The sequence below is a fragment of the Macrobrachium nipponense genome, chromosome 11 (assembly GCF_015104395.2).
Source record: "Macrobrachium nipponense isolate FS-2020 chromosome 11, ASM1510439v2, whole genome shotgun sequence".
In the NCBI taxonomy this organism is placed as follows: domain Eukaryota; kingdom Metazoa; phylum Arthropoda; class Malacostraca; order Decapoda; family Palaemonidae; genus Macrobrachium; species Macrobrachium nipponense.
In genome coordinates this window covers 2,703,270-2,727,929 of record NC_061087.1, presented here as the reverse complement: position 1 = coordinate 2,727,929, position 24,660 = coordinate 2,703,270, and the positions used below count along the sequence as shown (strand labels likewise).

Genomic DNA, 24,660 nt, shown 5'->3' with positions numbered 1-24,660 from the left:
GGCTGCGAACGACTGGCAGAGATCATCAAAATAGGGGATGATCACCATAAACAGAAATGTATCTTTAATATCACGTTGAAGACAACAAATCAACTATTCAATAATCTGCAGAGGCAACTGGCTTCAGAATCTCAATAAATCATCAAAAGACAGGAGATAGTAGCGTGTATATACATATATACACTATACCCAAATGTACGGAACTTGTAGGTGTTGCTACACTCCCTTAGAAAATTTCGGTGTCATAGAAATTACAGATTTCCCTAAAGTAAAACTCACCTGACCAGGATGTAGGCAATATTGAGAAAAGTAATATCATCAACTACCTCTGTTGTACTAGATTGCGTTGATGGCTGGATGTGATGGACTCTGGAAAAATGTAAAAGTGAAAGGTCCAGTGTACAGATTTGGAAAAATTGTCAAGTTGTATAAATTCACCATAACTAAGCCACATATTCTCTAAAATATGGATACATCGCATATGTATTAACCACTTTGGGTACTGGTAGTACATAATGGATATTTTGAGAAAAAAAATCAAATGGCTGGCAACAAAAAGTGCATTTTATTTAGAAATGTTATTGTGATATAGAAATACGGAATTAAAGTTATGTATATTAAAACTTTGTGTTAACAAATATTCATACAAAAATAACCGAATTAAGGAATTTCAACTCTCTGGATTATACAGGTCTTATAACTACTTAATGATTTTGCTGCAGTGTGCGAAGCCAAATGAAATTACTATTATGGACATGGATCTTAAAAAAATACACATTCAAAATAAATAAAAGAAACATGCTAAGAATAGTTACTTCCATTTTTTAGGGTTTACCAAATCAAATAGAACCACCAGTAAGAGACCCGACGATTTCGAACTGTTAATATCCACCTTTGGCGATTTCGGCCTTCCGAAATCTGGAACGTATACAGAAGTTAATAATAACTGATATTACAGGTATCAATTAATTATGAATAGCGATACGATAATGAAATACCGGTTAAGAGTTCGTTACGAGCATAAGGAAGCTACCATGTCAAATAGTTTTATTATATTAATTATTTACATACAAAAAAATTCCAAAAGAGTAAAAAAATTAATAATACATTTGAGGGATAGGTTTAAATATTTGGTAAATCTCATTTTGCAAGAGATAATAGAAGTTTCAATAATTTCACAATATTGAACAAAGAGCAGTTCTCTATTGATAGATGTTCGAGGCTAATTCTGTTTCTTAACTGCCATTGAAAACCCTCATTGAAGTATCGGTCACCCTGAGCTGAAGCAATTCGCAAGATCGAATTCTTAAATAATGATAATCACCACAGTGATTGCTCAGCAATTCAAAACCAGGCACTAAACTGAAGGAATTTAAATGGCAAACAGCCCTTTCCTGCAAATGTACAATGCACCCACTCCAAAAAGCATTATAATGTGGCGATAGGTACAATACTACAGCAAATGTGGGACACGCCTCAATATTTTTTTTTTTTTCTTATCAAGATAGTCTCGATTCCAAACCTAAATTTGTACCAGTTACCAGGCCATAACCGTCCAGCCACTGATATTGAATATTAGACTCAGGAAAAAAAATAAGGAAAATGATAAATTGTTGATGTAAAACCCTAAATCGGCCTTTAGATGATAGACTACAAACTCTTTCTGCAGAATCTTAAGACTCTTCTAGAAAAACCTGCAAACCCTCCATCTCAGCCACGGAAAATTATAATAAGGATCCCAACAATAACATCTTTAACATACCCGATTTCCCTCAGTTATCACGAACCCATCCCATTAATACATTTATTACCAGCGAAGGGCGTCGCCCCCCCGGTATTTAATATTTGGTATGCGTTTAGCCTGAGCGTTAGGCGAACTGATAACCCTCAGTTTCTTTTCTCTCTCTCTCTCTCTCTCTCTACTCGCTCTCTAAGCGATCATTGGCAAAGCCTTCTCTCTCTCTCTCTCTCTCGGCTAAAAGCCGATTCACTGCAAAGCTCTATCTCTCTCATCAAAACTCTCTCTCTCCATTCCATCAGGTCATCAAATTAATCATCGGAGTTACAAAAAATATAACGTTTTATTCAAAGTAAAGTACTAGTTGAATAACTCAAGCTCTTACAGGATCATCAATGTAATAATAATAGTTCAAGTCTCACAGACAACTAACTCAGATAACCCCCCGGTATTTAAATGTCTTAATCAGTAATTAGTCACACCAATTATCTCTTCTCCAAAATACAGTCCCCTCACTAGGACACTCGGTCCCCTCACTAGAAAACACTGCCCCCTCATTAGAACCGCCTGTTTAAAAGACAGGAGAACACACTAGTGAGCACACACACAATTGTAAAGACAAAGTCAAAAGATTAAATGAAATGGAACATCTTTACAAGATATCAAAACAAGCCATCCCTTTCGCTAAATTATAATAAGTCACCCATTGCAGCCTGGAACGTCAACACTTTAATAAATACAACTTTCGCAGAGCTATCCCAGCATTCTGCCTTTTCCCCCGTAGCTGTCTCCCTAGTTCTGCCTAAAACTCGCACAGACCTCTCCGTAAGTCCCCCTAGTTCTTGGCTAAAAATGCCGTTAAGAATAGACATAGTTCGTACACATACACACGAATTCACACTCTTCGTCAAGCCTCAATTAACTGGTCACAGCTAATTTTCAAAGGCACCTTGAACAAGCCCTCACGAATTCACATACCCACAGAACGAACACTGACCTGCTTAAATAAGCATCTTTAACATCATACCATCCCAGAAAGAGATGTCAGCTTTCTCAGGTCGTCGCTTCGGACTCTGTCTCCATGGGAAGTTAAATATGATGAGTCTCCAATTTCCAAGAAATGTCACAACGATACATATTATCAGTCTCTATTTATTACACATTGGCAGGTAGGATCGTCAAAATAATTAGGATGACCACGATGAGGAACTCATTCCTATCAATGAAAACCTAAATGCAGCTGTGGTTCAAAGGGTACTCACTAATCCAAATATGCCCTGTCACGAAATGATAGACAAGCATAACAAGGCAACACCACTCGCACCACCAGGATAGTTCGGGAGAAAATGACATGAAAAAGCAAACGAATAGGAAATTAGAAGAGTGAACCACGAGAAAATAATGCAATGAATGTCTTTGCTTTAGCTGAGCCAGCTGAACCGGTTCATCCTACGACCTTCACTATTTGACACGACAATAGACAAGCTGAACCATATGACTATGTACTACGTACAACATTTATTGTTGTCTCGGGCTATGAGCCAGATCTCGTGATCTTGCGACATGCAGCCACATAGTAGGAAACTTAAATTGTTGACATTCATGACAAAGCCCTAAACTACCAAAGTGGGACGAACGCCCCACAAGGGGGTAATTTGATTTTTAAGGGTGCAATTCGAGAATATAAAAATTATATATCACCACAAGGGGAATCAGGATTTTAGAGGTTGGGCATGGCAAAAAAAAAAAAAAAACTGGGAACCACCTACCTAGATGATGTGGCAGAAGGGATGTTACTGATGGAACTTGTAATCTTAAACGGGAAAAGATTGGCAAAATTAAAATAACAAAAGGAGGGAATTTAACGCAGAACAAAGAAAAAAAAGTTTTTAGATATAACACAATGTCCCTGGTAGAGGCTTCCCTAAACATAGATGGGCATACTGTTGAAAACAAGCAGTTAGAATTAGAATTTATGTCACTTATGATATACCATAAGATGTTACTGCAAAAGCATAATGTGAAATCCGGAAATGTTATATAAAGTTTTCTGCTACATTATGATATTGTTTTTAACAATTGCTACAGTTCAAAGGATGCACTGTGATGTTAATTTCAAAATATTAGAGTCTTTATATTATCAATAGTGAAGTTTATCAAATGGATCGAATTTGTGTGCAGATAAGATATAATTAAATAATATATCCCACAGTAAATATTTATGGCACATTGGTCCAAGTAGCACAGGAGAAAGAAAATTCTTTTCTGCAAACGAGTTAATATATTACTTGAAGCATAGAATGGGGTCTTAATCTTGGGCGGAGACTTCAATTGTGTAACCACCGAAAGGGACTGTAGTTAAGCGAACGACAACATGGTTTCCGAAGCTCTCTGCTCTTTGGTTACTAATCCAAAACCAATATCCTTTATTAAAAAGAGGACTTGTAGAATACACCTTCATAAGAGGTGGTTATGGATCCAGTTAAGCTATTTAACAAGATATGTTCTGTAAAAATGATTCCCTTTACATTCTCCGACCATTCCATGGATCGTATGGAGATAGTGTTGAAATTTATCCTTCAGAAGTGATTATTGTTAGTAAAACACACGAGTGCTTGACTATCAAGGTGTAAAAGACATTTTTAATGAAATGTGGCAGAATTTGGTATTAGAGGTAGGAAATCATGTTTTTACTTTGATTTGGTGAGAACGTGTCAAATAAAGGTAAAAATGGGTTCAAGAGGTTATCCAAACGTAACAGCGAGTGCTATGGTCTTCTAAATCTCCTTCGAGGACTATGGCAACGGCACCGTGAGCATGATCGAAATGTCAGTGAATTAGACAAATTACAAGCATTAGAGGCAAAAATACAGGTTCTGAGGGATGAAATTTTAGGTGTGAAAATTCGGGCGAGGCACTAGTAAAAAAGTATCTTCCTTTCTATTACGGAAAGGAAAACAAGCCAAAACAAGAAGTATTAAACAAGGCAAGAATTACGCCCGAGATCACTACCGATTCTCCATACTAACAGATCAACATGTAGTGGAATGTTTGGGAAATTTATTTTTGAGTTTAGTGGAAGAAAAGGAGATAGATTATTTCAGAAAAGAAATCCCCTAGGTGAGTGATGAGAATGAAAGTAGATTATTAACGGAAAATTTAAAAGAGAAGCGGTCTTTTTCTATGAAAATTAACGTCTCTGCGAAAGATAGTTTCCCTGCTGAATTTTTTCAAACCTTTTGGAATGTAATAAAGAATGAGGTCATTAAAGTATTACAATATATGATGCCCAATGAAGTTGTGTCAGGTCCACATAATGTAAGAATTCTAAAATTCATAGCGAAAACATAAGACCTGTTACACTGCCGAATGTGGATTATAAAACTTTAGCTAAAATCGTAAAAACCAGGTTTCAGCTAATATTAGATTACTGTGTAGCATGTAATACAATAATGAGAGACCTGTTACCTTATGCTAATAACAAACGTGTAGATTCTGCATTAAAAAGTCTGGATTGTGCAAAGCTTCTGATAGTGTCAATGTAAAATTGGTATTGTGTAATGGAAAAGTTTGAGTTTCCCTTTGAATTTATATAACTGATTGCAGTCCTCTTTAAGGACGGACGGCAGTTATTGTATTAAACGGTTATCTTACTGCAGAATATAGTAAAAGTAGATCAGTAAGGCAAGGATGTACTTTGACAAATGATTAGTTCGGAATTCCTCAAACCTCTGTAAAGAGTATTCCAAAATGATGTGCAAATAAAAGGAGGGAGTCTACCGAATAAAATACTTATGAAAATAATAGCTTATGCTAATGATTCACTTGTATTTGTGATTTCAGTAATAAGGCATTTTAAAATCATACACACATTCGAGTACTATACTTCTTGTGTTTTATTAAACAAAAGAAAGACTGCAACAGTGGGCTACAACATAGATACAAACGGTCCCATTCTTGAAAGTACAAGGAGCTTGTCACTTCAATGATAAATTTCCAGCGAAAATTGGGGAAATCTGGTGGAGAAAGTAAGATCAGTAATCGATATATTCAAGGCTAGGAATTTATCTTGATTCCAAAGAGCTACAGGTATTAGAATCCTAGTTTTATTAAAGATAAAAATCTGATACAAAAACATAATTCCTCCACTACAAAGTTATATTACCAAAATAAATGCAATTGTTTTTCAGTACATTTGGAAGGGAATGTATCTTAGGGGAATGACACTTGGTCTAGATAGGAAGATATACTGGATATACGGATTTATTTAGTCGACAGTAAACAAAAGCGCGAGATGGCCTATCACATTATTTTATTCATTCTTAAATTAATCAGGATTACACATAAGAAGTAATGTTTTCATTCATAGCATCAGAAAACTTGTTAACTGTTGATGCAAAAAAAAAAAATCGGTATTGGAACTGGAATATCCTTTTCTTAACTAGAATTAAATTTGGGATGTATTAACATATAGTTTCTTTTTAGCATGAAGAAGGTGTCCTCTACAGATACCTGCATGGAGTATAACCTCTACATGTACCTGCATGGACACGATTTCGCATGAGTATTGTATCTAAGTCGTCTCTGTTCTTTCCTGTACTGAACGCTCAAATTATGTGGTCTGACAATTTTTTTTTAACCAGCTAAATTTGCTTTCATGAAAACTCCATCGTAAATCTCTGCCTCTTCGATTCTTATTCTCTCTAGACATATGTTTCTTCCAAAAGCACCGTCAGTAGGTTGAAAGCAACTTATTATCTAATTAAAGCCTTATTCTCTAATTAAAAAGGAGCGAAAGGTAAAATGCACTGCATTTAGTCTCCAAGTCATTTTTTGGCTTTAACTTTTTTAACTGTCCTTTGGGGAACTATGCTATCTTTCGGATATTTTGCTTCCCTTCCAATGAAGTTACCCTTTGCTGTGGTACGCTACAAATTCGGATTAGCGTCAAATATCCTTCAGCTATTTTCTTTTGGTAATTCGACAATTTAATTTTTTACGACTTTCTGATTACACCAGACAACTGAAACAAGGTTGCTGCAAAACGTTACAAGCCTTCGGCATAAAAAAGTCCGATCGAGAACGGTTGCTTTTGTTTTCGGTGATGCCTAACATAACTTCTGAACGTCACTATAAATATTATTAACATCCACAAATCTGTGCTGCATTGATAATGCATCATCTCACATACAATTTCCTTAATTGGATCCTTCCCTGGCAACATTTTGTTTAACAACATTTTGTTTAACAATGTTGCAGTTCCTCCCTTACTTTGGCCACTCGATCAGTTCCCGGTTTACGTGCTCGCATACCGATTCGGTAGCCTCGAGTTAGATTCCGCGCTCTGCCAACAAGGAATAAGAGGATTTTTTTCTGATGATTAGAAATTAATTTCTCGATGTAATGTGGTTCGGATCCCACAATAAGCTGTAGGTCCCGTTGCTAGGTAACAAATTGGTCCCTAGCAACGTAAATAATATCTAATCCTTCGGGCCAGCCCTAGGAGAGCTGTTAAATGGCTCAGTGGTCTGGTTAAACTAAGATATACTTAACTTTTAGCCACTCAATCTTTTGGTTATGTTCTCGAATAACTTACATAGCAACGGGAAATTTAACTATCTTCAGTTGTTTGCACTGCACAAACCAGTAACATTTAGAGATCCCTATGGTTAAAGAATAAGCTTAAAAAAACAAATAAATAAAAGAGGGGATCCACTTGTGTATGGTCTTTATCAGTTTCCAATCGTTATTGTGGGTCCAAATCTAAAATTTGTTTATCATCATCGACTTCCAGTTCATTCGAACAATTGTCTATTCATGGCCCTCTTCAAGGAAGCGCTATTTGATACTTGTGTAACCACTTACACTTGCTTGTCATTCGCGTCTCTCTACCCTTCTCCACATTTTTCTTACGGTCTTTCGTTCTTTGGATCTCTACTTTTCCGCCACCAACTTCTTTATCTATGGTGCATCACTGTGCCGTGACCGGAGATGATGAGTTAAAAAGCATAATAATGTGTATGATACTGATATTTTTCAAAATACATAAAGGTTAAAAGACTGGGAGCTTTCGGCCGTTTGCACAACAGTCCTCTTCTGCCAACTGAAGAAAAAATGCGTTTCCCTTAAAGGGCAAATTGATTTTTTTGAGGGGTGGTGGATGTGTGACAGTCCACGAAACTATCAATCAGCTATTACATGACCGTTATATTAACGACAGTGTGGTTTGATGGTTTCCTGGACTGCCACAGAAGTAAAAAAAAAAAAATTCCAGTTTGTCCTTTACTGAAAACATGTATTTTTTTCTTCAGTTGGTGGGGTGGTAAAATGCAATTTATGTGGAAAATGAAACTTCACCTGGGAAATGGCAGGACAATGCAATATGAGCAGATCAGGCAATTAAGCTTATTAGGATAAGGTAGACCAGTAGGCTCTGGGGAAGGAAAGTCCACTACCTTGGCGAGGAGTCCTCATGGTCGTTCCTTTCCTAGTTCGAACTCGTAATTATTTGTTCATTCTTGTTTCAAAAGCTGCACAAAATTCAAGTATAGGTTGAAGTGGTTGAACGAATTTCTTATATACATTATAAAAAAAAATTTGATTCCAAGCAGTACTGGATAGCTAAGAATATTGGTTAATTATTAGTATTAATAAATCTCTGATTTTTGCCAGCTACCACCTGGAGTCATCTCCCAATGGAAATAGACTTCATATAATAAAAAAAAAAGGGGGGGGGGGGGAATTTCTTTTGTATCCTGTATGAAATTCTTCCTAGCTACGTACCTAGTTCATTTCCTCCCAGTGATTTAGCCTTAAAATACCACTTAACTACTCCTTCAAAAGCCACACACAATGTTTTCATCTTTGCAAAAGATCGAATCAAATTGCAAACCAAGAGTATGGACAAGTTTCAAATTTCACTTCTTACACGATCAGTGTCATAGGTTTCACAAGCAGCGCAAGCACGTTTTTGGGCAATAACTCGTGAAGAACTCTTATCAGTACGAGATTTTGTTATAGTGTATGACACCCAGTGCCGTAATTTCTAGGAGTATCATGAATCACTAATTGTAAAGAATAAAGACACTTTTCCCTGTATCCAGAAACGAATACAAACACAACAGCATAAAAAAGCTCCGCCTAGACGCTCTTCCCCCCACCCCCTCGACTTTCTTCTTTCCCTCTCCTTTCTTCACTCACCTGCCCTCCCCCCTCCCTTCTCTCTCTCTCTCTCTGAATGCTTTTTGTGTATATATATACATATATACTATACATACATACACATATATGTGTATATATACAAAAACATTGACTTAAAAATATATGCATCGGTATAATCAAGGCTTTAACTCTAATGAATGTCCGGTAAAAAGGCTCAATTTTTATTTGTAATGCATACAGTAACTATAACCAGTTACCTATTCAAACCAATCTGAAGGCAATTGGCGGCTTTCTCTTTGCTAAAAAAGTTGAAAAGTTGCGTGAGAAACGCATATCTGCAACCATACCGACAGTTATGTTCCGAGGAGGCCACGGTCTAGAGTGGAGGAGGCCATCTCTTCTTCACCTCCATAATACAAGTATATGGCTGACGCCCTGAGTCCAAATGAAGATTGCGAAGAAGGTGACCAAGCACAAGTATAACAGTCGCGTGGCCATAAATCATTGTGTTCTACTACTCCACCATACATTCAGATATCACTCACTCCTAATAACCATCTACAGTACCACTACCAGAGAGAGAGAAGAGAGAGAGAGAGAGAGAGAGAGAGAGAGAGAGAGAGAAATGGATGAGCGGATCAATGAACAGATAAATCAGTCAACTGGCAGGTAACAACCGAGTGAATCAATAGATAGATACAACAATGTAAATTTTTATTATAATAGATGGATAAATGGAAAAGAATCATACAAAAGTTCAAACTGAAGCAACTTTCACACACAGAGAGAGAGAGAGAGAGAGAGAGAGAGAGAGAGAGAGACGAGAGAGAGAAAGAGACGAGAGAGAGATATGAGATGGAAGGGGGAACGGGGGAGAGTGCAGAGGGAGAGGGTAAGGGGAGTTTTTTTACCGTTCTGTTCGTATCCATTCTTTGCTAATGGCGTTTTTGCCTCTTGGTACAGGGACAAGTGTCTTTACAATTAGTGATTCGTGATACTCTTATAAATTACGGCACTGGGTGTAATACACCATAGCATTATCTCGTACTGATACGAGTGTTGTTACAGAGTTATTGCCCAAATAACGTGCTTGCACCGTCTGTGAAATCCATAGTAGTCTGCTACGACTCGAACCGTTACTGACAATGTATGCATGAATGAGTTGCATAATTTGTATACGTATTTTGCATACATATGTGTATGTGTTCTCTCATAAAAGAGAGAGAAGAGAGAGAGAGAGAGAGAGAGAGAGAGAATAACTTTCCTGCTTTCATGAGATTTATAGCAGTTTAACAGCTTCAGGTGGACAAAGCTGATTTCTATTGATCAGTTCAGTATTTCAAGTTACCGAAATCTACAGCACTCCAAAATTAAGTCTTTATGTTTATTGAAACTAAGTAATAACTAACAAATAGACTATAATTGTTTTATCCTTACGTACTGTAGATCGAAATTTATGACTTCACCGAAATATTTCGGCGAAAATATCTTCTGGAATTGCAGGAGTCTTCTTACAATTAATATCGGAGGTTTTTCTGTGGTATAGGATAGAAAAAAGCTGCTCCCCGTTTACTCTCTGCGTCACCTTACAAATCATTAAATATAATTATCCTATTAATGGTGTACTGCAAGTATACCTTTTGTGTTAAAAGACCAGAACACAGAACCTCAATTGTCGATTTTTCTCTATCAGTTTTCTAGGTAATAAATAGTAGGAAAAATGTAATAGGAAAATTTAACAAATTCTATTATTATTACTATTATTATTCAGTAGATGAACCTAGTCATACGGAACAAGCCCACAGGGGCCACAGACTTGAAATTCCAGCTTTCAGAGTATGGTGATCATCAAGAAGAGGTAAAAGGAAGTAAAGGGAAATATCCTAAAAGAAGAGATCCCACTTACTAAAAAATATTGAAGATAAAGATAAAAATGTATCAAAATGCAATAAGAATATCTGAGGGCAGAATGCACAACATTTTCGCTTGAAATTCTGAAGTTCCAACTGCACGACATCCGCTTGGGAAATGAAGGACCTCTGGAATTGGGAAGTTAAGACAGCGAAGCACATTTACAGCATATTAGTGTTGCTGTTCAACGAATCTGGTTACTCTCGGTAGATAAAAGGGGATCAGGGGTCAATAGAATTGTGAATGTGAAAGATCTCTGTTGGAATACAACTTATGATAAACTGAAAAACAAGAGACCAACCGTCGATGGTCCAAGTCATAACTTCTACTATTAGGAAACAGAAACCTACCACCACGAACAACTCTATGTAAAAGATAAATCTCTGGCAGAAGCAGACATCCACGCCGGAGAACAGTATTCCAGTAAAGGAAGGACAGAAGACGTACAGTTACATTTATTTTATTACTTATATTTATTCTATCACTGTTATAAATATATGAGACCTTACGAACAATACCAAACTTTCGAACCGCATTTGCCTAACTTTTATGAGATGTTTCTCAAAAGTTAAATGAAAGTCAAAAGTTACATATATATTAGTTAAAGCTACAGACTCATTAAGTCAAGTTCCATCCATCTGAAGGGGAGGATGGGATGGGAAATCTGTACGAGATCTGCTGATCAATGTTTCCGTTTTACTGGAGTTCAGCCTCATATCTCAACGACTGCACTATTCCCTGAATAATATTTTTTTCCAGGCCAACAACCATATCACTTGTATACACTAAAAACAGTGGACCAAGAACACAGCTCTGTTTAACTCCAGAAACAATAGGTCTTGGTTCACCAAAGATGTAGTCCACAGCAACTCTTTACTGCCTACCTGGAGGAAATCTTGAAGTAATCTTAAAACATATTCAGCCACTCCCAAATTCTGAAGTTTATACATGTATGAAGTGCCTTTTTAGTTACTAAGTCGAAAGTAGCACTAAAATCCACTTTAATAACTCTTCACTCAAGGCCCTTATCAATGTTCCCTTGCAAATGGCATGTCAAGTCTACAAGACCATCGCATGTACCGAACTGCTTCCTGCATGCATAGTGACTATCAGCAAACTATCCTTTAGACTCCACAGACTCATATAGTGGTTTAAACAAATTTTTCTGTAACTTTGGAGAGCACAGGGAGAACAGAGATTGGCCTGTAGTTACTGCACCCTGCTGATATCGCACTCTTTGGAGTAGGCATGCTCTCATCCGCAAAGAATACTACGTCAACATAAAAAATCAATAGAATAAATCAATAGAATTTACTAATCTTGGGAGACGACACACAAGGAACTTTTTAAAAAAACAAAGGGAAAACCCATCAGGATCTTCTCCACCCCAGCCATCGGCTGTATGGCAAGTTATATTCGCAGCACAGCGAGACTAGACAAAAATGGTGTAATTTTCATTTGAACGATTTTGTCTCAATACGTTGAGTCTGGTCTGATTGTCATGGTAGGCTCGTCTACTGAATCATCAAACCATGGCTGGTCATTTGTCCTAAATTTGACGACGTGTCTAGGGACTTATCTTATTAAAATAGCTATCAGCATTTCATTTTAACTTCTTGGAATTAGGGTTTAGTATAGCAACTGAAATATTAAGTGCCTGACAAGCTTCAATAATGCGATCCCAATTGGCTTTGGATATCAGCCAGACCGATTTTCCATTGATGGTATTAGGAATACACTGATTGACAAATATGTCCATTTCAATGACGCAGTGATCAGAAATGCATATATATATTCAAAGATCTTGGTCTTCACAATAGCTGGATTATCTGCGAATACGAGGTCTAATCGATTACCAGAAATGTGCGTTGGTTCCTCATTAGATGGACAATATCGGAGGATACAGAGAACTCAAGAGCTGACCAGCCATGTTGATCAGTGAAATTTGAATTTAGCCACTCGCTGTGCGTTGCATAAAAGTCTTTACAAATAACGAATGAAGCTTTTGAATCCTATGATTGGATCATACTAATCCTCTCCAAAAGACAGTCACATATAGAATAGTCGATATTTGGACTGCAGTAAACCCGGTGGCCTCGGGTAAGCAGCAAATACGTAAACATGTAGAACTCACTGAAGAGTCTAAAACAAAGAACTTCGTGGCAACTACAGTCCAAATGTTCATGTGGGATGTTACGACGATAGATAAAATCAGGCCCATCAAACCCCTGGACTAAAGGCAACCTTGGACTTGTTACTACGTACGAAAAGTTTTAGATAAAAACATCAAATCGTAGTTACGGCCACAACTCTGGAGATCAAGAACATTTGACATTGAGCCGCAAATATCCGAGTTAAATAAATTACAATTTTTCATACTGTAATGAGGAACAGGACCAGGGTTTATCTCAATGTCAACAGAATGAGTTAAAATTAACAACAAAATCGGTATAAAAAATAAATACTCTTAACAACAGCAGCAGTGTTAAAATCAACAGAATATAAACAATACCCCAATAACAACAGTATCTACATTACAGGCTTTACACAAATTCTGTTGAGAGTAAAAATAAACGTCACCACAAGGCATTGAAAAAAACGCCGGAAGCAACAGGTCGACAAGGTAGGGCCGGCCACGGTCCAGATAGAATTGTATCTATAATTATAGACCGTGGGGCCGGAACATGTTGTCAGGCGTCTAGTGTTAAAATTCCCGGAAAGGAGTTGCGAGGGCACTGGATTCAAACAAGTTATAATTCAAACAGGTTATACTATGTATAAAAAGTTACTTGTGCGAAGATCATGTAATTATATTATTAACTTTATTATCAGTTATACATTCAGCTAGAAGAAGCATATAAAAACGACAGATATTTGAAGATAACAGGAGTAAGCAAGTAGGATGTGAAAATTAATATTTTAAGTTAATCAGGCCTAACAGACAGTTGGGGAGAGAGAGAGAGAGAGAGAGAGAGAGAGAGAGAGATAGAGAGAGAGAGAGAGAGAGAGAGAGAGAGAGAGAGAGAGTGGGGTCGGGGTGGGGGAAGCTTTCACGAAATTTAGATTAAGTTGACAGCTTAAGTAAGACAAAGCTTATTGCTACTCGGGGAGTAAGCCTACAAACTTCTTGTTGTTGTTGTTGTTGCTGACGGGAGGTAGGAAAACCTAAACAGCCCTGAAAAGGGGTTTTGCGTAGAGTTTAAGATACAGGAATTTTCGGATATTTATGATTCCTTTATTAAAATGGAGTAAAAAATAAACAATGGGCATGTTAAAGAGTATAGAAAAATTATTTCTAATAAAATGTAGCGTATTTAATTTTCGTTGGTGAAACAAAGCTCTAATTGACCTTGGATTTTCGCACGCGCCCAGAGTGAGTTGGGGGTCAGATCACGACTCGTTTCTATTGTAAAACTATTATTTCGAGCTGCTGAAATTCAAAGCATAACTAATTGAGTGGTTTATCATTTAGTATATTAAAAGCAAGCACGTAACTAACATACCGACTAAGATTGCTGCATAACAATTTCGAAATGTAACTTCACTTAAATTTGAGGACCTTCATAATGCTATAGAAATATTTCCGTAAAAATGCCTGGTGGAAATATACAGCGAGTCTCTCGCAACAAACTTTTGAGGTTTTTCCGTTGTACAGGACACACACCAGAAAACAAAAGCTGCCCCCTTTTACTTGGTATGTCTTCTTACAAGTCAGTAAATAAATCATCCTTTTAATGGTGGATGCAAGTACCTTTCGGGTTAACGGCCAGGACAGAGATTCTTGAATATTAACTTTCCTTAATCGTTACAGGAAAGATGTAATTGGAAAATAAGAAAAATGACTATTGAATTCCTAGCAAGGAGTTAAGGGAGCATTTTAACAGGGAAATTTTAATGCATAACAAATTTGTTCGAAGATTATAAAGGTTATATTATTTACTCTTTTTGACAGCATTCCGTTGTTAGATACAGCGTACCAAAATAACCGATGCTTGACGGCAATAGATGTTCTACCTAGCCCTGCGCAGAGAGAGAGAGAGAGAGAGAGAGAAGAGAGAGAGAGAGAGAGAGAGAGAGAGAGAGAGAGAGAGCAGGGGCGTCATTTGGTCTCTACATGTTGGGTGGGGGGGGCGACATTCTGAAAATTATGCGGTTAATATTGTTGAGTAAAGAAATGAACATGATTTTGTGCATCTTAATACCCTATAAATATGAATATATGATATTAAGGGAAAAGGATGAATGATTTGCCAATATTAGTCAGACAACAAGTTTGTAAGTCCACAATTTTCAGACTGGCTAAAATTCGGTTCAAGTCTTCCGTTACATCCTCAATATACAGTTCATTTAACTTTGTAGAGACTATGATCAGTATTTAATATTTCCTAGTTTTACAGTAGAAGTACTAAGGATAAAAACAAACTCATTATTTACTGGTGCAGTATATTATATGGGTTGTAAGACTCCATTGAGAGCCTGAAATAATAGTGCCCTGTAACAAAAAAAGCCTTTTACTCCAATGTGGGTTTTAATATCCAAAGTTGGGGATGGCAGCACCTTGGTAGTAAGCAAGTGAATGACAAGAATGAGAATCCACTACTTGTGACAGTACTATAGGAAAAGCAAGAGAATGTATAGAAGGGGACAATACTGAATGCAATTCATTGTTGCGTGTATGAAATGAAAATTTTGCTCAACAACATAGTTGGATGAGAAAAATAGTGGAGGAGGATAGAGATTTATGGATGCAATCCATTTGTAGGCACCCCTTCGAGGATCAACGCATTTTTGCAATTGATAAGGAAAGTGCTTACCTCTGGATATACACAAACAATATAGGTGCATTAAAAATTGCCAAAAAATATTTGGCGGTGTGTCAGGAACTTTGTTTACAAATTTATTAGCTATGTCTTGAGGTTCAAGTGCAGCAATACGTACACGGTGAAAATGTGAGATCATAAAATAGGCCGTTTTTGGGTCATGGTGGAGCGCAGCCAAGTCTTCTTGTGACTAAAAGCACTGGATGACCGTTCAGCCTCACATGAACTGGCTGGAAAGACCAAAAGAAGCCTCAGCAAGCGTTCAACCTGTAAGAACATTCTTCGAACTTCCGGCACCATATATGCAAATGCCTTTCGGTAGTCTTCAACAGATAAGTCATTGAGCTGATTATGGAAGAAACCAATTTCTTGCTTTAAGTAATCAGAACGTTCTGGATATTTCTTGACTGACTCCTCTTTGAATGAGCCAATTAAGAGCATTTAACTAAGTCGCGGTACTTTATGAGATCAGATAAAGTGAAATACTCATTTAAATACTCTCGAGTCACTGTCTTCAATAACTTTAGAACTCTACTCTGTAATACTCCGCTGAACAACTGGGAGTATATTCCCGAGGGCCATCATTAAATCTCTTTGGAATCTTGCGCTTGTGAGGAAGAGTCGTGGTTCTAGTTCACTTTCCTCAATTTTCTCTTGTGCAACTTCAAAAATTTCTTTAAACCTGTTTTCTCTACGAAGAGATGGGAGATTTTCTGCAGCAAGCATTCCATTAACTGTAACTTTTGAAGCTTTAAGAGCCCCATTAAGATTTTCTAGGACTTATAGAATAGGCAGAGAAGCAAAGAGCCCAAGGAGACACTTTCCTGTTAAATATTTACGAATACTATTGGCACGTGCTGCTGTAGATGAACCAATGTCATTTGCTGCTTTCTGACGGGCTTCCAGAGCTATTTTATAATTATTCATAGCAGACTTTACTGAAGGTCCATGAGTTAACAACCGATTTGAGCAGACTGGCTTTAGTCGTGTTTGGTTTGGTGTATTTACATCCTTTAATCAAGAATATTTAGGTAGAGATGTTTGAACTTTCAGAGTTGATATAAATATTCCCAAGTTCATGACCATGATCTAAGGCATCCCAAATGAAGGTGCCGACTCTTAGAAATGGCAAGATGGGTGACATGAGCTTCGCAGTGACCATAGTTGGCCAATGGTTGGATTTTTTTTTTTCACTTCTGCTTGACAGCCTCTGTATCTTCCAGACATATTACTCGTTCCATCATTTGTTTGGTGCTCTGAGGTTTGAAATAGGCACTAATTGATATCGGATGAGAACATCATGTACCATCTTGCAGAGTGACTCCTGTTGTTGATTATATTTGATAGAGACCAATAAAATCTTCCATAACCTCAAATTCATCTGTCACAGATTCTTGTTCATTATTTTGAATATCTTGTGTCCCAGCAATTATAATTCCACGCTGACCAGACATTTCATTTACTTCACTACAGATCTTTCTCAGTATATCATGACTCATTACCTTTGGGATTTCATTCCGAATATCTCTACTTTAGCTATTTTTAACTTTTAAACCAAACATATTTGTAGAAAAAATAATTTCTAATAGGAAAATCAAAGGCTTAGATGCAGGAAAAATAATAATAAACTTCCAACCAGCTGCTGCAAGCGTTGGCCAAACAATGGGATATGTCAGTAAGAATTTAAATGAACAATTAATCTGATCACGAACCGAATGGAAAATTACACAATCTATTTCTTTATTATTGCAATATTTTATTCCTGTTTTTGTCGAGTATAATTTTATATCATTATTAATAGCCTCATTCCCAGCATCTGTTCTGTAAAACTTGGAGGGAAAAGGGGGGACGGGGGGTGGGGCGGACAACTGATATGTTGTCCGCCCGAATAAAAAGTGGGGGGATATGAGAGAGAGAGAGAGAGAGAGAGAGAGAGAGAGAGAGAGAGAGAGAGAGAGAGAGAGAGAGAGAGAGAGAGGTAGGTAGTAGTGTAAGTTGCCTTGGCAAACTATCAGAAGTTGACAAATGATTATTCGCGTAAAAAAAATAAAGGAGTTCACAGTTAAATGCAAAGAAAATAAAATTTAATAAAAATCACAACACCCTCAATTCGTTAGTGCTTTCTTATGATGCGAGATCGCTTATAGTGATCATTAGTGTGGGCAAATAAACTAAATTCTATAAAAGAATCTTGTCTGAGGACGACATTTTGATGGCAATTGATGCCGACAAAATTTCACTGAAGTACCTCGGGGGTTTAAATGCAGTCTCTTTCTCTTCACTTAACTACTTTTGAATTTCCAGGTAACCTCTACTGAACTACTCTTCTGGTTTAAATACAATATCTCTGAGCGTTCAGATACAATGAAATCTGAGATCAATGAAAAAGTTTCGAGACCTTTATAATAAAATTGGGTAAAATTACAGTTTCAACCATTATGGGAAAACTGGAATTAAAATATATTTGTTGCATCAGAAATAATGTAGTTCCAACGGATTTAACATTTATTTTGACTGCAAACCATCCGATTTAGAGATTTACTATGTAATTGGAGTTAAAAAAACGAGTTTTTCCAGAAAAAGGTAAACGTCCAGGAGAAGGCCGCACCCGTTTTTCAAGTATTAACGACGAAAAACGGCAAAAAACGACCAGATTGGTGTTGCACATCGCATAGAAAAAAGAAACTAAGAGTTACTCTTACACACAAAATCTAAGCATAAACCTACTACTTCAATTATGGGGGATCCCAGTGGGAAGCGGGGTTTTTGGGTGGGGGGAGGAGGAGAAAAGGGATTTTCGGGGCACTACCGAACCTAATACAACCACCTAACCTTACCTAGGGCCCTGTACCCCTACCTAGGCCTAGCGGTGGGGGGGGGGGGGGGGCTCCGCCTCCCTGCGAACCCCCCCTTAAGGCCACTACCTAACATCCATCAAACCAAATCCAAAGTGATGGTACTGCTGTATACATCGTTATACTACCACCATTATAATATACTCTATAAATTAATGAAGCTTACCTTAAACTGTTGGTTGATAAAGATGTGCTGCTGCTTTGAGGAAACGAAGCCGTTGCAAGGTTCCCTGACATGCAACTTAAAGTAGGAAGTGGCCAGGTACCCGACGACCACATTGCACTGCAAACAATCGGTAGGAAATCGAAGGTCTGTCAAAATTAATGCCAGAAGGGCCAGCCACTGCCTCTGCCAAAGGTACAGGAAGACAAAATGTCGTTTTTTGCTTCATTATTCGAGTATTCAGTCAAACAAGGATACCAGTGGACACTAGACAGGTAACTTTTTTACTCCGCTGAAATGCTAGTGAAACTTAGTTTTCGACTAAAGTCGTTCGTAATTGGTTATGAAACCCATGACGTCATAACGATGTCACACCTCTCAGCCAATAATGAGTAACTGGAACTGCTTTTGTTTGCGTTAGAAAGTAAGTTAGAGGGCTCATTAAAAGTAAACATTACCGTAGAGGAAACACTTCTCCCGACTTAGGAAAAATTCGAGGTAAAAACTTAATATTTTTTTTTCTCTGTAAGTATGCATGAGCGACAATAATGTATTGAGAAGAAGTGTTTTGTTATCACGTGCTTTACTCGGGAAAAATATCAATATAATAGATTTCCCATAATGGTTGAAACTGTAATAATACCTAAAATTGAATAATTGGTCTATAAACAATAAAGGTAAATAATCAACAGCTGGTACCTAGTGTAAGGCTGGTTGAAATAGTAGTTTTTAATCTGAAATTCTTAAATTTCATATCAAGAAACACTTTAGTACCTTTCATACTTAATCAGGTCTAAACTTTGTTGTTTCCTTCAAATCTGTTTTGTATTAAGTAAAATCAAAAGTACCAAAAAATAAAAAAAAATTGATAAAAAAAAATCTGGAGCTAAGTGCTTTCACCAAGTTCAAACAAATGCAATGACAATATTTCCAATGCCTTGGATTAAAACGGTCTCCTCTGATTGGGTACCTAAAAATTTAAAATATTTGTGCGCGTTCTTTGGTTTGATTTTAGACTTTTCCCTGACAAAAAGCAACAAGCAACGCCGCTACCTGAACAAACCCATCTACTTTCCAACTTAACTTATGGGTAATTTTTAACAGTGGTTTTACATCACCAAACAGTGGAAACTAGGCAACTTTTGTTGCCACAGACTAATGATAATCCGCTCGAGGTTTGTGGATAAAATCCTTTGTGGGTCTACTTTTTTGAGCTCCAGTTATGAATAACCTAAAAAAAACTATCACACGCACTTCAAGACTTCATGCTTAGACTTCAGATCCCGGTAAGGCATTAAAAGTCCTCTCATGGGACCTTCAGAAATTTCTTCACTAAACAATAAGGCATATCTCTCGTTTACGGATTTAACCTTCTAGTTAGTTACATGTGAAGTAGTAAACTTCCAAAGTACCCAAGGTTTCAAGAACTACTCACTAAGATTTCCTTTTCCTATCCTCTAACAAGGATTCATTCACTCCAGGATTTTCTCTACACCCACAGCAAGAAATTTAGCCAAATGTATATATAGTTTTGCAAAAAAAAATAATAATATAAATAAAAACAACGGGCTTTCCTTGAATTAAAAGGTATATTGTTAAGGACCACGAATTCGAAGGCAATTAATCCTTGAAATAAGTGATTTTCATAAGAAAATATAACCACCTGAAAGAAAACCTGAAATACCAGAGTCATAGAACCATAGGTGGAAAATGTACGAAAGCTATAGAGAGCGCAAGTTGAACTTGCGCTCTCTATCGCTCAACTTTCCAGATTACGGCATTCTTGATCATTCATTTCATAATAGAATGAGTCCATTATTAAAAATGCCAAAGCAAGTCTCAACGGCAAGAGCAGACAGACTTCATGTAGTACATTGGATTAGAAAACACAAGATTTGGAACACAAATGAATGAATGAATGAATGAATAGGGGGGGATAGGATAGGATGGGGGTTCGGTTGCAACCGATTTAAACCCCAGAGAGGTCCCCCGGAAGGAAGTCTATGTTATTGAAGGGGGAATAGGGGGGACGAAAGGAAAGTACTATAAAGTGAAGGGATAAAGTGGGACAGACCCATTTGTCTTTTGGAGTTTCATTTCGTGCATGTTGTTTCTTATGTTATGTATTGGAATGACTCAAGTGGCTCGGTATTACGTGGCTGGAGGCATGGTAAGGTCTCTTTAAATGTGTCAGTTCCAATTGGATCGTTCTCCACCCCTATGGGGAGGGCGGGAGGGGGTACACAAAAGGACGCCATCTACAATATAACCCACATTATGAGTAAAAGTTGCATTGTACAGTGGCGCTCTGTTAATACGAGAACATGCAGAGAAAACTAACATACGCTAATGGTTATCAACTCAAACTTCTATAATTACCATTCTTACCGTTATTATATTCTACTGTGCACACTATAATTTAAATGACTTAATAGTCCTAGGTCTCACCATTAACACCTATCTATCCATTTTGTAATTAGCAATTGTTTGGTCTGGACCACATTAAAATAAACGCCAACTGGCAAACGTCTATTCTTTTGCATCCTAAAATCAGTTAGGAAAACTTGACCATTATCCACAATTTTACCAGATTTTTTGTGGATCGCCCTTGAATATTTTCCGATAAACCCATTCACATATTTGCTTGCAAAGAATTTTCATTACTAGAGGACTGAAAGTACAGCAATTTTAACGAAACAAAACATTAGTGTTAATTTTGTCTCCTACAGCTCATTTTGTGCAGTTTATTTGACATCTTGTTGGAAAAAAAAATCATTTTTTGTGTGCGAGTCTTGTGTGTGTGTTTTCCCGGGGGAGGGAGAAGAAAAAAAAAATTCCAAAGGCAATGGCGAATACATTCACAGCACGGGAGCAAAAAATTAAAACTTCCTTGTCATCATGATAAAAATATGTGCAGGTGCCTACATAACTCATCCTAACCAAACACTGGCCAGAGGGTGTCGATAGTGCACCAGCCATCTTTACCTTAATCTTCTCAAAGTATTCAGAGCTTCAGCAGATTACTAAGATACCCTTCGCACATTAACCCATGCTAAAAAATTCTATCTAATAACAAAAACTGAATATTGCTACACATGTTACGGGCGAGTCTTACCATCTACTGCTCGACTACCTGAAGTGAATGCAGATGCTCCATACTGGTGACGAATATCCACTTACGTTCGTCACAGAGTTTACGACTGAACTGAAGAAGAAACGTAATAATCTTGAGGAAATCACCTCACTTAACTGGTCTCTGAGCACAACAAAAAAGCCCTTGCGCAAGATTTACGACAAACAACTGGCGTTACCCTAAGAAGGGTTTCAGAAAATTTCTGAGCCTTCTCATATCATCCAACGTAAACCTCGTTTATCGACTTGCTATTTTTATTCTCGATTGAAAAACACTGAAATTATCATCCATCTATCGCTTTATTTGATTTGATTTATGAAATTTATACTGTAAGGTCAACTGCCGTGTTACTTTCAGTTATTCAGTCCTTAAAACAGTGAAAAGAGGGAACTGGCCTGGTTGAATAGCAAGATAAAGAGAGCCATAAAATATAGATGAGTATAGGGATCTAACGCCGAACTGGGAGAAAACCCATTTATACTAAGAAGTGAGAGTTAAGAGAAATATTGAAGGAAGGAAGCGGAAATGGAGGTAAAGAAAACAGATTAAAAAGTTGGTGCAGCTAGAGGCCGAATGGACACTGCGAACACCCTTCAGGAATTCCCAGTCTAACCGTGGTATGCATGCACTGCCATCAACCTTCTTGCGCAGGCCTGGCTAAAATTTTCCTTATTGGAATTTAACGCATTTTCTTTAACTGTGACAAGCACTTGTCATAAGGAACAGGTTCAGTGATGAAATTAAGTATGGAAGCAGTGTAAATATCTCGATTTTATTTATAAAATTAAATTATCAGCAAGAGGCAACGAATAATTTTTAAACCATGAATTTCTTCGAACCCCATGTTTTCATTGTCTATACTCTATATTAAACGTTGAAACTGCAGTTCATAGTAGTAATCTAGCCTTTAAGACAAAGATTCATAAAGTAACACTTTTCAAATAACAACTAGAAGGCAAACTTTAACACTAACAGTTAAACATTTTTGTGAATGTCCAGAATACAAACGACGACCAATGACAAGCTTTGTAAACAAATCACCTAAAGAAAGTTTGTCAGATTCTCCATCTCTTCACTCAGCCAAATTAAAAAAATTTTTAAAGGGCTGTAATTTAATACAATTTACTCGTTCATCATTGATAAAGACAAAACTCTTCTGGCCAGTGGTCTGATTAAACTTCTTGATAATTACAGTAACCAAAACTAGACAAATAGTGGTGAAAATAGGTCACGAGCACCCAAGAACTACCGTTTTCATAATTAAATATCTAAACTTACGTTGAAAACACATGCATAACTGTAATTGCAAGACAATGGTCTAATGGTCTTGTTACTATTTACTGATGAAGTTAAAAGAACAAATAAAGACACTTGCAATCAAAAACCTATGGCAAGAACAAGGCGTTATTGCAGAAAGTTATAAAATGGTCCGGATGGACAAAGTACTGCCCGAATTGAGGCCTCCCTGGATAAACGTAGAATATAGTATATTATTATATATATATATATATATATATTTATATATATATATATATATATCTATATATATATGATATATATAATATAAAATATATATATAGTTACAAAATTTTTATGAAAAACTTCTACTTGAAGCTGTGCCTTGTGACTTTTTTTAAACATTACAATACATCAGAAACTACGCAAAATTAGTATTTAGGCCAAAATTTATACTTCTGATTGTCAAATTCAATGTATTATATAAGATAAAGGAGTTAATGTGCATTTTTACTAGTTTAGACTCATAAAGACACAAACAGCGGAATTAGTTCCACATAGTACAGCTATAACTCTAATCTATACATTATCAAATGATTCATAGTCAGTAGTAGGAGGAAAGGAAAAAGTGAAAGATCACAAGGACCAAGAGTTACAGAACTCCAAACGACCCATAATAATCAGCGCGTTGCGTTCAGAAGTTTCCATTAGAGCGACAAAGCGGTTGTATCTTGCTACCTAACTTATTCTAAAGGGCAAGTCGATGTATCTGAAAACTACTTTACGCTTGCAAAATATGCATAGAATTCAGCCTGAAAATCTATGAAATGTGCCATACACAGTTTCCATCAGGGTAAAAATTTATTCCTGATACAAATTATCGGCACCATGTTCGTGAAATACGGACACTGGCTGATGATATTGACCTCCAAGGTTCCGAAATGTGTGAGGACATCGTTCGAGAAGCTGCGTAACATTCATCGTCCATTTGGTCACCCAAGCATATCCCGACGGACGACCACACAACATACCAATGAGCACCTTAGCAGTAACTGCCATTCTATGTGTAGAGTTGTACACTAAAAGTAACTTGAATCACTTGACGTAGCGTCCCATAATAGTTAAACTTGTTAAACCTAATCAAGAGAGAACAACAATTCTGAAGCTTTGGACAATAAAATTTCAGTGTTAACGCAACATATTACTGTTATGTCAGTTTTCGCTGCAACAGGATTTCTTGAAGTGCTTGGTTGTGCCTCAGTTTGTTAAGCCATGGTCAATTGGCCTGCCTGTAATTTAATGGGTTTATTCTAAGATGCTTATGATGTCCGTGGTTTAACTAATACCTCTAAGGAGGCCAGAACTACATGTATTTTGTGTAATTTTGCAAATACAACTTTAATACCACCAACAAGTACTGATTGGTGTAGCATATAACTAGCAGGTGATTGAATGGCTGGATGAAATTTAGGCTATCAAACCGAGCGCTGGAGCACTTTCAGCCATCCAGCGCTCAAGACCGTGAAAGGAGGCAAAGACAAGGAGGCAATGGACACGTGAATACCCTTTCGTCTGAGCTACAAGACTGGATAATAAAAGCTAAACTGGCTGGAAAAACTATCACTAGTTTTGGCTACTATTGT

At 37.0% G+C, this 24,660-nt stretch overlaps 1 long non-coding RNA gene across 3 annotated transcripts in view; it reads right to left on the bottom strand.

The window, feature by feature from the left end:
• The window catches only part of LOC135216749 (uncharacterized), a 28,877-nt gene extending 5,626 nt beyond the window's left edge, over positions 1-23,251 (bottom strand). For 2 of the 3 annotated variants that reach the window (XR_010314914.1, XR_010314935.1), the window contains exons 1-2: positions 21,764-23,251; positions 280-369 (exon numbers count right to left, since the gene is read on the bottom strand). This is a non-coding gene — a long non-coding RNA (uncharacterized LOC135216749). Of the gene's footprint in view, positions 1-279; positions 370-815; positions 919-21,763 lie in introns of all 3 variants that reach the window. The other variant, XR_010314929.1, reaches the window with a different exon arrangement.
• Positions 23,252-24,660: the final 1,409 nt, after the last annotated feature.